The sequence below is a fragment of the Lepeophtheirus salmonis genome, chromosome 14 (assembly GCF_016086655.4).
Source record: "Lepeophtheirus salmonis chromosome 14, UVic_Lsal_1.4, whole genome shotgun sequence".
Lineage (NCBI taxonomy): Eukaryota > Metazoa > Arthropoda > Copepoda > Siphonostomatoida > Caligidae > Lepeophtheirus > Lepeophtheirus salmonis.
The window spans coordinates 29239685-29254838 of NC_052144.2; the positions used below are offsets into that span (position 1 = coordinate 29239685).

At 30.5% G+C, this 15154-nt stretch overlaps 1 pseudogene; it reads left to right on the plus strand.

Moving 5' to 3' along the window:
• LOC121128846 (enolase-like) overlaps window positions 1–15154 on the plus strand; it is a 115716-nt pseudogene that overhangs the window by 68123 nt on the left and 32439 nt on the right.

Consider the following 15154-nt stretch of genomic DNA (forward strand, 5'->3'; position numbering starts at 1 on the left):
GTTTTTGTTTTTTTTTAATTTCATTTTGTGTAAAGTTAAAAAAAAAATTTCAAATTTTTCCCAAAAAATTTATTAGTTAAAATTTTTATCAAAAAATTTAATATTCGCAATTTTGTTTGGAAATTTTTTTTAAGAGATTTAATTTTTTTGAAAACAGCTGTAGATTTTTGAAATTGTTTTTTGAAAAAAAGGACATTTAAAATTTAATTTTTGATTATTTATTTACAAAAAATTTAATTTTGATATTTTTTCCAAACATTTCCAAAGAGCAAGACCCCACCGAACACTCTGAATCGGCAACCAATTGGTGGGAAACCGGCTTTCGTCGTTCATTTCGTAGAACCGGCTCATAAAACCGCCACATTCACGAACGACACATCACTAGTAGAAATGATAATTTTTTTTCTTCAAATATAACAATTTCATTTTGAAACATCAAAAGCATTTAAACCTTATTTTATAAAATATGACATTTTGCATTAGACACCCTGTTTATATAGGTATTTATACAGAATATGTAAGATATAAGTGCAAAAATATATATTTATTTATTGAGTTAGAACTTCATTGTATCTATATATTTGAACATGGCAAAATTTATATTTATTTCTTGGGAAAAAATCTTTTGATTTATATAACATGTATAATTTTGATTTTTTTTTTAATGCAAATCATTCATTTTTTTTATTTGAATAAGTTAGAAGAATTGAATGAATTCACAGTCATGATTATAATGTATGCTCGGATTCATTGTCTACCTATCAACTTTTGAATATCAGGGCTTTTATGTATTGTGCAGAGTTGCAGATTTGCACTTCGATTGATCAAAAATCTTGACTTGGATTATAAAGCGGAGACTCACGAGTCGACTTAGACTTTAAAGTAATTAAATAATTTTTTCAATAGATATAAAATATTATTTTAAGTATCTTTTATTTATTAAGGACTTGAACTATAATTCATGAAAATATTGCAGGACTTGGACTTTTGAGCAAAGACTTTATACTCGAATTGGCCTTGCAGTATAAGGACTTTTCCTTCCCTCTGATATATATATATAGGTATTGTGATTGAGTTGTAACTTGTATAACACATTGTGAAAGTTACTCCTTATATTAGAATTGGGCTGATAGCAAAATATTTTCTGATCTGGTATTTTACAAAATTATTTAATGCATTCCTCAATGCACTTGATTTGTTTTAATACAATTGATTTGTTTCGTTTGCCAATAGATTCATATTCTAAGGATTCAACATTTAATTTCTTGCTTTATACTTTGCTTGATCAAAAAGGCTGACTTGTGAGAATCGAATTTATTTAAATTTTGATATATTTGAGTTATCAAGTACGTATTCATCAATTTGATTCCAGTTTAACTATGTTAGCGAGATGCTTATTCAAAAAAAAAAAAAAAAAAAAATACGAATTTTATGGAAAAGAAACTTGAGAAATCTTGGTAGTGAATCAATCTTATCATTGATTTTTACCAACGACTAAGTATATGAAAATTGTCAAGATCTTTGTGAACATATATATTAGCGTTCCTATTTCTTAATATTATGAAATTCAAACGTATTATTGAGCAAGAATCAATATAGATTTTTTGTTCTATGACACTTTTACAAATCCCATTTTGCCAAACAGACACATTGCCGAATGACCAATTTGCTGTATCGACACTTTTCGATTCATTACTTTGACGAACAATGACGAAAATGATAATAAATATCTTTGATGATGGTTCACGCATCTATACTACATAATTATCGACTACACTACTACAATGATTAACACATCTTGATATTAAAAGAGCCAGAGACGACCTTGAAATAGAGTTGTGTCGATAAGGACTGAACCAGGTACAAAGAACCTTCAACATATTCAATCCAAACGATGGATTTTCTAGCATTATCCCTTGAATTTATTGAATCCTTCTTTTCTATTCTTTTTTTATTGTTACGATATGTGTTACACCAGTTCTAATAGCCGTTCGAGCCAACTTTTGAAGCATCCTTAAATTGAGATGAATCAATTAAATATTAATCAATCAACACCTAGTGATTTCAATTTGTGGCAAATACTTATATGTGTTATCTTTTTAAATTGGTTTAACATGATTTGGGTTCATATTTTCTTTGTATTGTAGCATGAATCATAATCGAGTGTTTTTATTATTACTATCAGAAAAATTGTTATTCAGGAGAGTGGTTTTATATAATAAAATTTTTCGGTAAAGTATCCGCACTCGATAGTTTTTATGGTAATTTCTTCCATTTGATATGTCGTTTATCAATGTTCTTAATATCTATTTCTCCTTTCGATTAACATTCACGAGGATATAGACCATGTCCACATCCATAATAATTATATACATAGCACGTAAACTTTGTCTTGCACTCTTCTTAAGGAGAACATAAGTATGAGTAGAACATTTGTTCATTCAGTTAAGTTTGAGTACTAAGTGTATGTCTTCCCTGGCTATAAAATGAAACAACATAAGTCATTTTAATCATCTACTATTAATTCATGATATCATTTTTTTCCCCATCTATTTATGATTAATATAATATGTGGGTATCTGAACTTCATAATGTACCACAAATACTAAGCAATTTGATGTAAAGTTATAAATATCAGTCCTTGTTGGACACTTTGTAGAATTGAAAATTGATATCGGAGTAATTCCTGTAATGAGGTCCATGCTAGATACGTAGTGGCATTTAGGCTTATTGCCTTTCTCACTGTCTCATAGCTACTTGGAGCTAATATAATAAAACATCATGACAACTAAGCTGCATTTCTCTCAAACATTATTCTAATTGTCATCGTTACTATGTTTACTTTTGAATACATTTTTAACATAATTATAATTAGAGATTCAAACAATATGAAAGTCTGGTATTCAAAAAAAATTAAGGAATCACACAAGCCGTATAAACTTTAATTTACTTAGGTTCGATCGTCCATAAGATGACGAAAATCAACACAAACCCCACTCTGTACCTAGTAATTATACATATAGGCAGGAATGTCCCAAATGTTGATCCCCAATGCTACTCCCAGTCCAAGAAGGGCTTCCACTTGAACAAGATGCGGACTTCAAATATTCGCAATACTCCTTTTTGGTAACAAATAAGCATAACTTCTTCAATTGTTTTTATTGAAATATTAGACAAATTATTACATTTTTATGTTAGGAATCTATTTGTTCAATGTAGGAGCCTTCTGCATTGCTCCACCCTACTCTTAAGCCTACTGCGGGCCCTCTTCACTATGTATTTCTCCATGCTAGCCACCTACTCCTTCATGGAAGTAACCAGCGAGGTCTTTCTAGTCTGAGGATTTCGATTGGTCCTTATCTCCAATACACCCCAGAAGAAATAGTCCAACATGTCGCCGTTGGCATGCTCCTTCAGCTATACCATTGACCTTTTTTAGACATAAGAGGGCGCACGGTCCTGCTGCCACGCTACCTGCTATTCTACCTGTTGAAAACTTGATCTTGGCAGAAATTCTTCTTATCTGAAAAGAACCAGAGCGTGTTGGGATCCTTGTGATGCTTGAGGTTGTTGAACAGCTTGACACACTTTGTATGGCGTCTGTCGTTAGATCCCTTAGTCACTAGCTGTCCAGTTCGATGTCTGTAGTAATTGCAGCGCAAATCCTCCTCCACAAACTTCCTCATAGTCTTCTTCATCACCTTCAGCTCCCTGGCAGTCACCCTCATTGATATATCAGGATCATCTGCCCATCATCTTGGGAATGCCAAGGGATCCCTTGATATTATCCTATTCTCTAAGGCCTTGGGTGCCTTTGAATGATGGCGCTTGGATCCTTTTCCTCCTCCAGCTTCTTCCTCAGGATCTGAATAATTCATAAGCTGATTCCGAGCATATTAACAATCTCTCAATTGCTTGCTTTACCACTGGTGTACGTTAATGTCATTATGCCAGCACACCTCTTTTTCTGTGCATTGAATTCAATTGAACGCAGATTCTTTTATGTTGCTCCTATAGTAGCTTGTTTGATACTAACAAACACCTGATTTATACATCTTATTATGAGCGTTTCAGTCAAGCGAATATTTGAAGTTCGTAGGAGAAGACTTTGTTCTTTTTTTTTAATCCATAGCTATTCCCAAAAAATTAAATTTTTGGGAACAAATTTCAAAAACTCTTTGCTCGTTAGAAAATATTAAATTTTTGGTAAAAAATTTCAAATATTAATTTTTTTACTTTGCTGCATAATTTACTCGAATGACGGGGAAAAATTATCTTAAAGAATCAAAAAATTCTTAATTTGGGAAGGGAGCTTCAGCCCTTCCAGCCCATCCCCTTCCGAACGCTCCTGTTCGTGGCTAAAGTTAATAGTTTATACGTACAATAAGTTCACTCTTCAATAATGAACATAATAATACGAACAACTATAGCTAACAAAAAGCATATATTTAGTTATGTGACCGGAAGTTACGCCCTGTGCAGTTTTGCCCTGTGAAATTCTGCCGGGGAAGAGTCGCCCTGCCGAAGTTTCGCCCTCATACGTATATTATAGCATAAATGTATCTTCCATATATAATTTAAGGTCTCCTTTCACTTCAACTTGAAGTCCTTTGTAATTAATTATGAAATTATGGCAGTTGAGGCATTAATATAAAATAATTGTTGTTTCTTATTATAATGAATTCCAACCGTTCTTTTACCGATGTAAAAAAGAGGAAGAAGGAACACAAATAAACTATTTTGAATGAACATAAACATAGTAAGTGTTGCTACAGGGAGAGCTTTAATTTTACATGTTCTTAGTTTTTTACTCAAGAAGTTGTTACACTTTTAAACTGTGAGTATTTGTAATACTTTATTGATTGTCAATAATTTTTTGGTATGAAATGTGTAAATTAAATAGGATGATACTTGCAACGATCATCATTAGAATCCCTTTGACTTATCCCTGGTAAGAAATATAACTTATTCAATTTCTCTTATTTTGCAGCTAAATCAAGGTAACTTTTTTCAGCTTTTTTAGTCTTCATATCTCAAAATAGATTAAGATCAGGGTCGACCATGCCCCTAAGTATCAAGTCGCCAATGGATAACGTAACAGAGACGTTTTTGGGTATGCTTCGCAAGGGATTTCATTTATTAATATATGGTTGTGCTTTGGAAAACTTCTTAACCCTGTTAAGGAGAGGAAAGCAAGGGTTTTGACGATATCAACCAGAATTATTCATTCCATTCACAACTAAGACGAAGATTTTGTACTGGGACGAATAATACCTCGTTAGAGTATAATATAAACATAAAATCGCATAGTTTCGTAATCTTTGAAAAGTAACTTTAATTTGACATGTTCTGGAGTCTTTTATTGTTAGTACCTAGATAGGGCACCCCATCTCTTTCACCACCGTGGAAGCACCCACTATTATGAGTATGCATCGTTTTTGATGATCAAATTCGAACTGTTTACATATTATTGTTGTGTTGAACACAAATAACAAAATAAACAATATACGTAATATATTCTATAAATTATTTACTATAATAAACAGAAAAATTAATCTTTACACAAGGAAAAACAAATGCAGAAGACTTATATATATTTATTATATACAAAAAACTAAAAATTAAACTAAAATATTTTTAAATTCCTTAGCAATGCTTCTCAAGTACCCTAATTTATCATTGAGATTATAGTGAGAAATTTGACGTTCCACTCTTTTATTTAAATCCTGTACATTTTTTAATAGTGATCGGGTCACCTCGTTCTATGTCAATTTTTATCTTTCTTGCCAGTGATTCCTCTTTCTTGAAATAGTCTATAAGCTTCCATAAATTAGGATGTGTGCATGAAATTGAACTTCGAATTGCATTATGATACTCTTCTAAACTATTAATAGTACGAATATCTGGATGAAGAGTTCGTTCATGCACGTTCCATAATCTAATTGGGAAAATAGGATGTATTCACCTTCGATGATCTCCTCGACCTTGTTCACCTCCAATGTAATTTGTATCAAAATATGAGACAAGTTCTTGAGGCAAATCATCATCATCGGTTAAGTCAATGAAACCATCGATGACATTTTCTACCTGTAAAAATGCCAACGCGGCGAAGAATTTCCCTTATGTGTTAAAAAGGAGATCGGTCTGATATCGTTCTTCCAATATCCACAATATGCCGAAGTACATTTTTTGATAAATGGAAGAGGCATCCTGTGATATTAGTGGTGGGAAAAACTTCACCAAAGGAATTTACCAGGGCCTTCTCAAGATCAATCATTAACGATATTGGTTCCAATGCTTCATTCAGTCCTTTCAATAGTAGGAAAAGGCGCTGGTAGGTCTCCTCCGATTTGGATGGAAGTAATGCAAAAAGGTGAGGGATGCATGCATGTCCTAGAACAGTACTTATTGTAAACAGCTGATAGTAGATACTTCAGTAGCATTTGAATGTCCCGCTTGTAATAGAAAAGGTCGAGAATCTCACTTTCTGTTCCAAAAATCAATACACAATCCTCATCCAACTGTCCACTGTCGGAAAGCAAAAAAAAATCCCCATTGGCTAGCAAGGTATACTCGAGAGGAATTAAATACGAACTCCGTCCAGTAGGAATGGGAGGGACTTGATTGTTTTTTTGTCTCCAATATCAAATATTTCTTGACAAGCTGGAAGAACTCGGGAGTACAGCTAAAATGTTATCATCCAAATTCGAAGTCACTTCAGAGATAAGTAATCTCGAAGAAATCTTTGAATCTGAAGCAGAAAGTTTTAATTCTAATTGGGCCTCACACACTTTAGGTATGAAGGGTTTGACAGGTGATTGTGTTCGCCATGCCTCTTTACTATAATGGGATTTTCATTTTCCATAATGTGTGAACTCGACTTCTACAACCATCTCGCTCGCATTTCCAATAAGTCTTGTGAGATGTTTTATAAGCTACTGTATGTATATGGTTGCAGTCATCCACAGGCTTTAGACCGCCACATCTCGTTTTTATAAGGTATACCATATCTCTTACTCCACTTGTAAACATGAAATAACCATATTGATCAGTTATCATTAATAATATATTTGTAAAGTACTCCACTTTAGTGTGGCTCTTGTACAACATAAGCCTAACTTATAGTCAATAACAATACATAGCAAATATTGAATTTGTGACCTCTGAAGCCAATAATTGACTATCTTAAATTGAAGTACTTTACACAGTTCTAATTTTACTATACCAATTAAATAATTTCCCAGACAGTGGATCCTTTTCCCCAAAAAGTTGTATCCTTTACTACTTAAAATATAAAAGTAAAGAAACCCCATGTTTTGATTGCAGATTACAAAAAAATCTTAATACCATCAGACGTAAATGTCAGTAATACAATAGGCAAGTCAAAATGCTCCAAAAATTCATCTGAAGATGATGAGGAAAATTAAGAAACTTTAATAATAGTTGATGAATAAAAAGATAATAACTACCCCTACATAGGTATTACTTTTGCAATTGTAGACAAATGAAAATGAAAACAAAGTTTATTACGATTTTAAAAGAAGTATCGATCTTATTAATTAAGACTCTTACAGCAACAATTTTCAGCTCCGTGTCTCCGACTATTGGTAATTTAATGACTCCGACTAGGAGGAGTTAAAAATCTTTCATCAAAAATATTTGAATCCAACTCCACGCATCTGACTAAGTCATCTAGCATTTTTGACATTTTTTTTCAGATCATAACGCAAGTTCTATTTAAACGATTTAATAATTGGAATGCACAAACTAATCAAAACAAGCATTTAAAAATAAATCATTTTGTTAGAAAATAAAACAGTATTCGAGTATAAAAAAGTAAATAAAAATCAATGCATTTTTCTAATAGGATTCTAATGTAAAAGATGCAATTACATTTCAAGACCGAACGATGGAATGAAAAGATGTATTTGGATTTAAATCGTACATGACACATTTTATGAAAATGAATTAGTTATGAACCAATTTTAAAACTATATTGATTGTCCGAAACGGTTTGTAGTTATACCAAAAAATATTAATAAGAACCTCCATAAATTATATGTAACCTTCTCTTGGAAGAATCCGTTGAAAATTATCGTAGGCAAAATAGATAATCTACAATATGACATGTTATTTCACTATTTACAATTTCAGGCTCCTAATTAGTTGAGTCTATCGTTTGGCGCCTTTTTTTTTTGAATCTCTTCAAGAGTAGCACATTAGGAGAAGAAGTATCTTACTTACGTTATTTTTCCCAAAAACTTGTTATTTCCTTAAATAATAATATCTGATGATTCTCAGATACTGTTTTTTAATTCAAAATAATGCTATAGGAAAAATAACAAAACCATTCGTGATGAAGGCAATTTTTTTCCAGTGTTGATTTTTCCATAGTTTCTGTCTTTTATTTTTTTATTATCATTATCCTTTCATATGTACAAACAATCCCACTAGAGATCATTAACTTAAATTATAAAAACAAATCAATATCAAACAAAGTTATCTAAAATTATATAGAAAAACATCAAAGATTCCACGGTTATTAAAAGGATGGAGTAACAATCCCTTTTATAAACTAAAATATAAAATTTGTCCGATGTAAAAGTCCATTGTTTCAATATATCTTGTGATTGTTTTGTCTAAGCCTGCAAGAAGAGGAGCCTTTTTGTTCTACAAGCGTAGATTATCGTTCTTGTTTTTGCGTTTATTGTTTCGACTTTAAAGTCATTCTCTCCTCTCAATTTAAGAGCAATGAGCCAGTCTGACACCCTTAGAGTTATGTTAAGCCTGTCTGTAATTATATTATCCACCATCTACAATAAAGATCTCACTCGATCACTGAAGTAAAATAGGTGAAAGGAAGAATCTACCGCCTCTTTACAGAAAAAACATCCACATTTCGTTTTATTTGACTTGCTGGTGTATATCGAGGATGTTGCCAGCCTATACCGAAACCACTTCCGTGACCATGTTGTAAAGGGGTTTGAGTGTATTATTATTGGATTGATTGCTTCTTCTTCCATATTAAGTTTCTTCCAGCGTTTTGCAACCAACAAGCTTGGTTGTGATTTTATTTTTATTTCAGTCATGATTTTTTTTTTTTTTCCTTCCCACTGAATAAATTCCTGTGAAAAAGGGGATTTGGCGGGCCTTGTTGTAAGAAATTAGCTGCACGAGTCATGGAAGTGATCCCTGCGTGAAAAATCCAGTTTGTAATATTTCCTGAATATCTTTTCAGATCGCCTGTTGAAGTTAGGGGATGTTCTTTATAGTACTGATCGACAGTTCAAGGCGTGGGTTAAAGTTGAGTATAGTGTCTGGCTTTGCATTTTGATAGTTACACTACTTAGGTTGAGAAAACTATTATCCTCCTTAATTTTTCCTTTATTAAAAATATTCATGTAATACATGACTTTACATCCCAAATAAAATACCGACGCAACCAAGACAATGAGTCTTGTTTTGTAGGTTGAAAATGTGAGAAATACAAAAACATTTCACACAACATATTTTCCTGAAACATTTCATGAAAAAAATAAAAAGCTGAATCGTAAGTCGTTCTAACAATCATCGAGAAAGAACTTCCTTTTTTGAAACAATTGGCAATTTTCAAAACTTTAAGGTCATTGACCTACTTCTAAATATTGTTCAATTTCGCTCAAACTTTGCTGATTGTATTTTTTTATCAAAAGGAATGGATTTAGAACCGGCAACTTGGACATTCCTATAAAATTATAAATAAGAAACGTCCTAATGATCCATGTATATTTTTGATCAACCTTTTTTTTTTAGTGAAATTAAATATGTTAAAGGTTAATTTATTAGTTCATGATAAGAAATTATTGGGGAATAAAATATCGAAAACATTTGAATAACTACATTAATTCTATAAAAAGACTTTTTTACTATTATAATGTACCAAAACACGTCTGAACCATGGGCTTAGTGCACCGTTCCATCCCTAATGTTGATGAGTTATTGTATGTATAAAAAAAATATATATATTGATGAAGTAAAAAAATAAATTATGGTTTTCTACTTTTCTTGATTTGTGGTCAAGATTGTTTTTATGTTAACAAACCACATATTTTCTATTTTAAAGTTGTATTGAGTATAGAATTATTACTACTTTTGAATGGTAGGAAATTATAATTATAATATATGAGGGTCAATGATGAAATAAAATACATTTTTTTTTTAAATATCGATAAAAGTAATATTTTCATTAAAAAAAAAATATGTGTAATCACAACTGTTTTTGGCAATATTGATATTGCAACTAAAGTACTATTGACTATGTAATAAAATTCGTGCTAAAAGTTGAAATTTGAATCATAACAACTAGTCATACCCATTCTATTAATGATTAAACATAAATGAAGTACCAATGTCAAAAAAATCATCACCTATATTACATCTAAGACAAAAATAAGTTTCAATTTTCATATTTTTTCCTTCCATTGTCTTCCAAGGACACGGTAGTTATTTTTAGTTCTTTACTTCTCGTTCAATCAAACTACCACACTATAAATTAACTTCCAACAAATCGACCTATCTATTCTCTTTTTACACAATTAAGTATCAATCATCCATACTGCTTTGAGCAGTATTTTTAAAACCCTCACTATAAACAATTTAATATCTGCCAAATATAATAATAATAATTAATATTTTTTTTTTTTTAACAAATGAAGGAGTTTCAAATATTTTTCAGATTTACTTTCACATACCAAAGACGGTTTATGGATTCCATATCAAATGTTACTAAACTAATATATCAAAATCATCTCATACTTTAGAATATGCATAGAAACTCTTATTCATGAAAAATGTGTTTTGTTAATTTTTAGTTTATATATAAGGGCGGGCCGTATTTCAGATATTTACACTTTTAAAGCTCTCCTTTATCCCAAATTTCAACACAGTTTCATCAACTTTCATTGACTCTTCCAATTATTCCTTTATAAATTCACAATCAGTATAGTTTTGTACCTATGTAGTTGGAGCGTTAATTTTCGAACGTTATTGTAGAAAAAACTTTAACTAAATATCACAATTTAAAAAATCAATTATTGAAAGGAGGAAAAATATGTTTATAAATGATTTTCTTTTTTAAATATATATCTTAAACAAAAATTTACTTGTCTGTTCCAAATTTGAGGAAGTCAACTTCTAATTTAATAGTACATATATTTGGAAACAAAATCTAATAAATTTTTATTTTAAGGTTGTTTAATATAAACTGACTGATATATTTGATTAATACACAAGACAGGTAATAGTTAAAATAATATAATTATTTACAAGGTAATACAAAAAAAAAATCATACTCAATCTACAAAGCATAAAAAACCAATGGCATTTATGTAGTCAAGGAAGGAAATTAAATATGAACCCATCAAATACTCACCAAAATTGTCTCAAATTCCAAAAGAAATATAATATGATTTTCCTTTTAATATTTGAACCTATCTGCATGCAATATGATGCTAAGTGTTATTTTTTGCTTGCATTAATTTGACAGTCAATCAATTTTTCCGTATTTGACATGTCTCTATTCATTAAACCTTCTGCAGAATAAAAAAGATGACTGAAGATGTCTCACTGAAATTTAAGTTTTTTGTGATGACAACACATTGAATATTTATGTTTTGTACAAGTTTCAGCTTGTATAAGCAAATTGTACAAGTTGCAATCAATATATGAGATGCCTAATTTTAAATGAAGGATTTATTGATTTTATAATGCTGATACTGTAATTACTAAATATTTCATGGATGATCCATATATCAAAGGTGTATTTTTTGACTATTTAAATATGTAGAAACTACTAAAATATAGGTACTTTGTGGTACATTGTTATGTTCAAATGTACACAGTTATATTACTCATAAATAAATAATAATAATATAATTTTGGTAGATTAAAATGTAATGGCAGTATCAATTAATAGTTCATAATGATTATGATCAATGTTGTAATTAAATAATTTAGATGAAGAAATTGGAACATGTACAATTTGTTTATCAAGTTGCAATTTGTACATACATCACAACTTGTACACAACATATATAGATTAAGGTAATATATTTGCCCTGAGATTATCAGAATCAATAGAGCCTAATTTTGGTACTGCAGCTAGGTAAGTAGAACACAAATACAAAATTGTAGCAAATTTGGTGAATGGTACCTCTAGCACAAGTGTAATTTCTAAACGTATATGAAGCAGAACTTTTTTTATTGGGTTTTATAAATTATTTATAATATTTTGTATTTGTGTTTTACTTGAAGTACCAAAATTAGGGTCCTTCAATAATGACAAGGATTTCTAATTTTGGGGGCAACTGCATCATCCTAATATACCTGTTGACCCCGAAAACTCAAAACAGCTCAAAAAATATCCTTCTCAAGGTGTTACCTCACTAATATAAAAATATAATGTGTATTTTGTTGCCAGCTGTCAATGTATCTGCTTTTTTACACACAATCAGTGTTTTGACCATTGATTAGTTGAATTATAATAATCTCTTGTCAAGCTTTTAACACTTATCATCAATAATTGGGAAGAATTGGTACTAGATTGTTTCTTTTCGTATGAAAAGTTGTGTGCTACAATAACGGTAATGACATTTTCTTCCATTCTGAACAAAGTAGATGAATAAATTGGCTGCAATAACTTAATACTCGCAATTAATTTGTAACTACTATACTTATAATTTTAATTAGACAAAACTAATAGAAGTACAGACTAATGACTAATGCCACTGAGTCAAATGTATCTCTTAATAAAAGTACAGAATGGGTTCTCACAATTTTCGTCCGTATAACCTAGCCGTACCTCAAATCTTTAGATATATAATTTATCAATCCAGACAATAAATGTGTATTTTTGAATATTTACAACATATGTACATCGATTTTGCATACACTTACATGCAGACAATACACACTCAAATGAAGTTGCAAAACTTTTTTGCACTTTATTGTTCTAAAACTATAAAATCATTCTCTCTTTTTAGCCTATCATTATAATCCGTGTAAAAGATATGCTGTGGAGTTTTAATTCTAAGAGTTTCTTTTTATTTCTATTGAATTTTGGAGAGATAACACTCTGTATATATATAGGGAACCATTCATTTTGATATGAAGATATGTGTGTATATAACATCATTCATGAAAAAATATCAAGTTTTGATGGCTAAAGAATGAAACCGTTTAAAGATATGTAGGGTAGACCGTGAATAGTTGCTTCAATCCCTGTTTCTGTATTATTGATTGATGCTAGGTTCTTGTAAAAGTTTCAATTATTTTGCTAATATACAGGGTGAGGACTCAAAAATTAGAATCTAAAAGTCTGAAAATTTTGTACTTGGCGCCATTCAAAAGAGCTTACAAAAGAGATACATTTTGATGTTAATTTTAATTTGTGCGATCAAAAATGTCCAAGCAAGAAGCAAAATGGCAAAGAGTATGCTGTAACTAATACTTTTTGATTTATTGATTCATTGCAATTAGTTGATATAATTACAAATCAAAAGTCAAAACTCAAACATTGAGGATAAATTTGAGATAAAGTAACGCTGATTATATAGAGGATAGTTGCAATTGGCACAGTATAGTTTATTCTCATTTATTATATCTTCATATTTACAATTGTTAAAAATATTTGACAGGTCGCATTCTAATGGAGTCGGTGGGATATTTTGACGTGTCTGGCTCAAACCAACTCTGAGTAATTGAGTCAAAAAATAAAAGTCTTACAACTGATCCCAGTCTCCTCTACATATCAAATTTTCAAGACTCCTTTAACAAAATAAAAACATAAACTACAAAAGTTGTATTTTGACCCATTGCAACATCCAAATCACTGTTGTTTTTTTCTATTAATTAAGCTGGATTTATTAATATTTGAAATAAATATAAAAAGCATAGAAGCCTGATTTTATCACAAGGCACTCCTTCCATGGGCATATTCATTCGTATTATGTTTTAAAGTGCCTATATTATACATATATGCAGATGCAAGTTTGTAGTAGTTGTAGTAAATTTTTGTGCATTATTTCCTGTTGCTTCTTATGTATCCATCCATCAGGATAAAGTGACACACATCTACAAAAAATTATGAATAAAAATCAAAAATAAAGATTTTCGTCGTTATTTTTGTTGTTATTCTGATGGATTTGAGTCGTCGTTTTAATAAAATATTCATGCAGTTTAGTTCAAAGATCAACACTTGTTTATTACTTATCTATATAGTATTGTCACGATACTTTTATTACTGTACAGGTTCTGGTATCAATGTTATTATCGCTATGTTCATAGTATTTTTGACATTTATTCAACTAAAATTTTAATATATGTAGTAATAAGAACTCCATTATTTTTCTAATAAATTGCTTTATTAATATGTATCACTCGTTGTATAGGTGCAATTGGTTTACGCTCGATTGGGTTAGAAAGATAAGATTTCGTAATAAAAAACTTGAAAGACAGTTTTTTGATTGTTTGATTGGGTATTGTTTGAATGGCATTTAAAGATGAACACCAACTAAGAGTAAATACACCATATTTTACAGTTTTTCTTTGATAACCGGGAAAACGCAAACCAAGTGGCTGAAAATGTAAATTAGGTTCTGATAATGTAACAGCCAATCACGTTCAATCTTCGTTTTGTCTATCTCATTACAGTAATTTAGACGTAAAATATATACTTGGAAGGCTTATTGTCAAAAATGAGGATGAAATAATGGGAATTGTCGAGTCTGACCGTCATGGAACCATTGTTTCAATTGCAAAAGACATAAAAATTAATGGAAAGAAAATCTATTTAAAATAATGGATTAATTTTTACGTCATAATTCACAAGTACAGGGGTCTCTTCCGGATTTTTGTTTAGGGTAGAAAGGGGAACTAATTCAGAAATTTAAACACGATATAAAAGATGATTTTCAGTCATGCCTTGTTTGATAAAATTATGTAAAAATTTCAAGCTGTGAAATGATAAGGGTCAAGTATTCTGCAAGACACTCTGTTAATAACGTAACGCCACGGCATACACCAGCTCCAATACCCATAAGGTACATTTTTAAAATCGTCAGCATAATAGTACCAGTATAACGAACAACATTAATATATAATATATGTATATTTTATT